The sequence below is a fragment of the Nicotiana tabacum genome, chromosome 4 (genome assembly GCF_000715075.1).
Source record: "Nicotiana tabacum cultivar K326 chromosome 4, ASM71507v2, whole genome shotgun sequence".
In the NCBI taxonomy this organism is placed as follows: domain Eukaryota; kingdom Viridiplantae; phylum Streptophyta; class Magnoliopsida; order Solanales; family Solanaceae; genus Nicotiana; species Nicotiana tabacum.
The window spans coordinates 132,449,062-132,454,969 of NC_134083.1; positions in this window are offsets into that span (position 1 = coordinate 132,449,062).

Sequence of the window (5,908 nt, forward strand, 5' to 3'; positions counted from 1 at the left end):
TGGTGAAGTAGAGTTGATAGGGCCAGAACTCATGCATCAGGCTGTGGAGAAGGTTAAGATCATTAAGGAATGGTTTTAAACTGCCCAGAGTCCTCAGAAGTCCTATTCGGATGTACGTCGTTTGGATTTAGAGTTCAAAGAGGATGATTGGGTGTTCTTGACGGTTCCCCCCATGAAGGGTATAATACGGTTTGGGAAGAAAGGGAAATTGAGTTCGAGATATGTCAGATCGTACGGAATTATTCATAAGATTGGTCGGGTGGCTTATAGGCTTGAGCTACCACCGAAGATGTTGTTGGTGCACCCGGTGTTTCATGTGTCTATGTTGAAGAAGGTGGTTGGAGACCCGACACTCATTGTTCCGGTTGAGACTATTGAGGTTAATGAAGAATTGACTTATGAAGAGATTCTAGTGGCCATTCTTGATAGGTAAGTCCGAAAGTTGAGAAATAAAGAGATTACCTCCATGAAAGTGCTATGGCGAAACCATCAAGTTGAAGAGGCCACCTGGGAAGCCGAGGAAGTGATGAAGAAAAAGTACCCTCATTTGTTTGAATAACTATGTATTAGGTAGTTTTGTTCTATGAAAATGTTAAGAGCTTACCTTCTATGAATTATGTATCACTTGTACAGTTGATGTTAAGGGTGTTCCTTTCTGGTAATATATTGCTTATGAGGCCACGGTTGGTGTTGTTTTCATGTCATGTTATGTCATTGGATTATGTATATGTTGTTAGGATTGGCTACTTGGATTCTCTGACAGGTGGATAGGCCCAGTTATAGGGGAAACTCTGTCAAAATTTTTGGAGATTCGGGGAGTTAGTTAAAAATTTAGAACTTCGGGGGTCTGAATTAAGAGTTAAATCACATTAGATGCTAATGGCAAATTTTGTCCCTCAATTAGAGGATGAATGATCTTAAGCGGGGGAGGATGTAAGGCCCCGTAAAACTTTACTAGAACCCGGGGTTTCTTGGTGCCGAGATAGGCTTATGAATTTGGGTGTTGAAGAAAGGTCACCGCGATAAAGACATTTTGGGTTGTACAATATGTCAGGGAGTTGAAGGAAATTTGCAGAAGGCATTTCAGCGGTCCACTATGCGACCGCAGAACCTCATCGCGGACCCCAGATTGGCCGCAGAGTATAACAGAACTTGAGCCAGTTTTTAAAGATCATTTTGCGATCAAGTATGCGATCGCATAATAATTTCGTGGGCCGCACAATCCATCACAGAACCAACATGAATATTTCCGGAGGGAGATTTCACAGTGCGTTATGCGACCGCATAACTGTTCTATGGGCCGCATAACTACGGCAGATCATACCATGCCTACCCAGTTTTTGGGACCATTTTTGCGGTCCCTTTGCGAACCGTATACTCGTTTTGCGGTCCGGTCTGCGACCACTGACCCGTCTTCATAAGCTTAAGTTTACAAAAATTTCAGCCAACCCCACTTTTATATAAATGACCTTGGGTTATTTTGAATGGCCTAAACTGCTATTTTAGAGAGATGAGAGTGCTCTAGAGAGAGAGAGAGGAGGAATCCCTACGCATTTTTTTCATTAATCCATGCTCAAACTTTGAAATTCAATAAGGAAAACTTGCAAAGTTGTCTTCTAAAAGAGGTAAGGTTCTAGCCCTAGCTTTCCATTTTGAATTTGAGGTATAAGATGGGTAATAGGGAGTGTGATTCTTGGGTACGAGAGTGTTATTCTTGCATGCATGTACCAATAAGGTTTATTGGGAAGGTTGTTGAGCCCAATGGATAAACATTGGATTGTGAAATGAAGGAATCCACCATAGAAGAACCTTGATATCATAATGCACACCTAGTGCTTGACAAAATGCTTAAATGAGCTAAACCCACGAATATCTTCCTATTTATGGTTCAATTTTGTTATGTCTCTAAATAGATTGAAGTTTCTAGGATTTTCAAAATATTGTAGTAATTTAAGGAAAGCTCAAGCAAGGTATGTTGGCTAAACTTCTATCTTCGATATGAATCCCACGATGTTCTCGTAAGTCTCAATTTTGATGGGATAAATTCTTATTTCTCATGTTTTGAGTTATTCATTTTAAATTTGACTATTCCAAATAATCCTTGTGTCGAAAGATATCTGTTCAAAATGTGTTTCGAATGCTCTTATCGTATTATATTATCCTTCGGGGATATGTTCAAAGTATGGGTTGTGTATTAAAATGTTATGACTTCGAGTCGTGTTTCAAATGAAAGTATTTGTGCCAAATTGTGGAAGAAAACTCATTGTTCTTAAAACTCTTAATTGCTCATATGTTTACTCAAAGTCTTTATTTGAAATGCCTTGTTATTGATAATCCATGATGATGCTTGAAAAAGAAAGGAATGAGCATGAAATATAAAATACGACTGTCGTGCCAAGATTGATATTACATTTGCGGCCACTAGTGCCAATGAAAGGAAAAGACATGTGAGAGATTTTGAAATGACTTGAAAATACTTTTTATATAATAAATTTTTTGGCAGTATCGTTAGTCACCGAGGAAGGTTAGGTTTAAATAACCCAACCCCGAAAGTACACGTGCCGGTGTAGGAGTGATTGAGGGGTAAATCCCCGAACTGATATGTTAAGCATATTCCCCTTGAATGAGATGGGATTGATGTGTTGACATTATTCCCCATTAATTGGGATGAGATGATTGCTAGCTGAATGCGATGTCAATCCACACGGCATTGTGGTGAGACGGCATAGCCGATCAGATCGAGATCGGATGCCATGCCGCACACATGATGGTGATTATGATTGTGATTCAATGTCTTTCGGTGAGATAGCCTAGCCGATCAGTCTGTGATTGGACTCAGTACTAAAATCACGGTGGTATATCAGTACTAAAGATCTCCCAACCTAAGCTACTGAAATTTGCTTGAAAATTTATCTTGCTCCTAACTTGATGCTTTGGTATTATTTGAAGCTTTCATTTTGATCCTATGATTGTTTCTCCTTGTATTGTTACTCGTTCTATTGAGGGGGTGTTTAGTATTACATACTAGTAATATTCCATATGTGCTAATGTTTCTTTTTTCCAGGGTGCTGAATCTTTAATAGATGCAGGTGGTTCCACAACAGGCGACATTGATTAGTGATAGCGGTACACCCTCTTCCAAGCTAACTTGGTAAGCCCCACTTCATTTTGGGGTCGTGTATCCTTTGTTCCTCGTGTATTATGTTTTGAGGTATAGCCGGGGCCTTGTTTCCGGCAATATCTCAAAACTCATTTGTTTCTGTTAGAGACTCCTTAGACATAGTGTGGGTTGTATATTGGTGTTGGGAAGTCAAACTAGAATGTTGTATTTGTATCACATGTTCACTTCAAACTATGAATGTGTAATGTATTTTTGGGAATTATAAATAAAGTAACTAATGGTAATGAAATTATGTTGTTCACATGACCATCTCATTGTCTAATTAATGAAATACATATTCACTTTATTCTTGGGCAAGTTCGGGTAGAAAGCATCTAGTAGGCTTGCTTGACTGGGTTATTTCGGTTGAGCGCCGTTCGCTCTCCCCAAGGTTGGGGTGCGGCAAACTTGGTATCAGAGCCTAAGGTTCTAAAGTGTCCTAGGTGTCTCAGAGCCGTGTCTAGTAAAGTCCTTCTTATCGATGTGTTGTTTACCACATCTATAATTTGGAGGCTACTTGGACATTTAGAAATAATACCCAATCTTTGATGTTCTAGATCGTGCGATAGAGCGGATTGTAAGACTGTTCCTCCTTTAACTCGTGCATTGTTTTAATTTTCAGTATATGGCACCTAAGAAGAAGGCAAAAATTGGCCAGAGATCTGATGTCCCCTTTTGATGCTTCACATATATGCATTTGTGGTTTTATGACTCGCGGAGATGGTTGGCTTTGTTACGCAAAGGTTTTGGGTTGATTTGGACCTTTTGGTTCTTGGTTTAGAAGCTTAAGATGGAAATATTAACCGATGTTTGACTTTTACGAAAATAACCCCGAAACGGTATTTTGATGCCTTTGATAGGTTTGTATCATGGTTTTGTACTTGGGTGTATGCCCGAAAATGAATTCGGAGGTCCCTAGGTTGATTGGACTTGTTTTGTCGAAAGTTGGTCATTTGAAATTTAGAAGTTTGCATAAGTTTAACCGTTGGTTGACTTTATGATTATCGGGTTCGGATTTTTGTTTTAGAACTTAGAATAGGCCTGCTTTGCTATTTAGAACTTGTCTGCAAAATTTGGTGTAATATGAAGCAGGTTTGATAGGATTCAGATGCTTGGTTGTGATTCTAGAGGTTCTTGAGTTTTTCTTTTGAATTTCATGCATTTTGATGTCCGATTTGTGGTTCTAGATGTTATTTTGGTATTTTTATCATGCGAGCGAGTTCGTATGGTATTATTAGACTTGTGTGGATATTTGGTTTGAATCCCCGAGGGTTCAGGTGAGTTTCAGACGTGGTTCGGATTGGATTGGACTCATTTTCGGGTTGCTGATATGCTGGTGCTCCAGTTATCGCAATTGTGAGAACCAGCCTCACAATTGCAAAGTGAACAGTAGGGGGTAGGTATCACAATTGTGATGCCTCAAGTCTGTCAGGTGCCTCAAATTCAAGTCTTTTTTCTCAATTGCAAACCCAGGGTCGGAATTGCGACATATGCACATGAACAAAAGGGCTGAGAAGACGGGATTTGATCTCATTTCTCATATTTTAGAACCCTAGACTAGACAGGAGGCGATTTGGAGAGGAGAATTTCACATACAACCATTGGATAAGTAGTTTTGATCAATTTTCAATTATATTACATGATTATATATGATATTTAACATCAAATTAATGAGAATCTAAGAGAAAATTTAGGAAATTTTGTCTACGTTTTGAAAAATGAAAATTTAAGAGTTGAGAGTCGAATTGGACTCGGGGTTTGAAAACAAATCACATATATGGACTTGTGGGGTTATGGGTAGTCAAGATACACCCTTGGACTTGGGTTTTGACAGAGGGACCTAGGGTTGAATTTTTTTGACTTTTGGGGAATTGTGTAAATATCATTGCTTTATTGCTCGTAATTGGTTCTCTTGCATTGTTTGATGATATTAAGTCATTTTTGGTTGATTTGAGCCGTGCGGAGGTGAATTTTAAGGGAAAAGCTATTTTTGAGTATTGATTTGGCCTAGTTGAGGTAAGTATCTTTCCTAACTTTGTGTAGGGGAACTACCCCTTAAGATTTGTGTTTGATTGATCTATTTGAATTATGTACACGGGCTTATATATGAAAATTGACCGGTGTAGACTCTTAGGTTACTTATAAGCACTTATTTGCTGTTGTTATTATTTGTTCTATCTTTCTTTGTCAAGTTTATTTCTACATGCTTTAATTGAAGCTGTTATTACATGTTCTATTTTTCATTTTTCAAGGTTACTCTTATATGCATTTATTAGTAGTTGTTATTACATGTTATCCTTGCCATTGCTGGGTTATTCTCATCTATTTAGTCCTAATTGTTGAGCTTATGTTATGCATTTGAAGTTGTCATTTCATATAAGTACCTTCATTGTTGAGGGGTTGAAGTTGTAGTTGTTGAGAACTATTAACACGTTTGTGGTTGAAGGTTTGGTTATTGAAATATCTATCCTTGTTGAGTTATACCATTTATTTTATTGTTATTGAGATCCTTGTACACATTGTGGTTGAGTCGTGGGCTATATATTGTGGTGACATTGGCATTGTTGTTTTTGGTAAATGTTGTGGTATATGGGTATGTGTGGTGCAAGTTAATTATTGTGTTGTGATATTGATGCGCATACGGCAATATAAGGACAGGGGTTGATGCACATGTGTCCAGATAAGGTAGGATTTATACACGTGTTGCTAGTAAGGGAATTATTTGAAGCAACGTGGTAAGATAAGGGG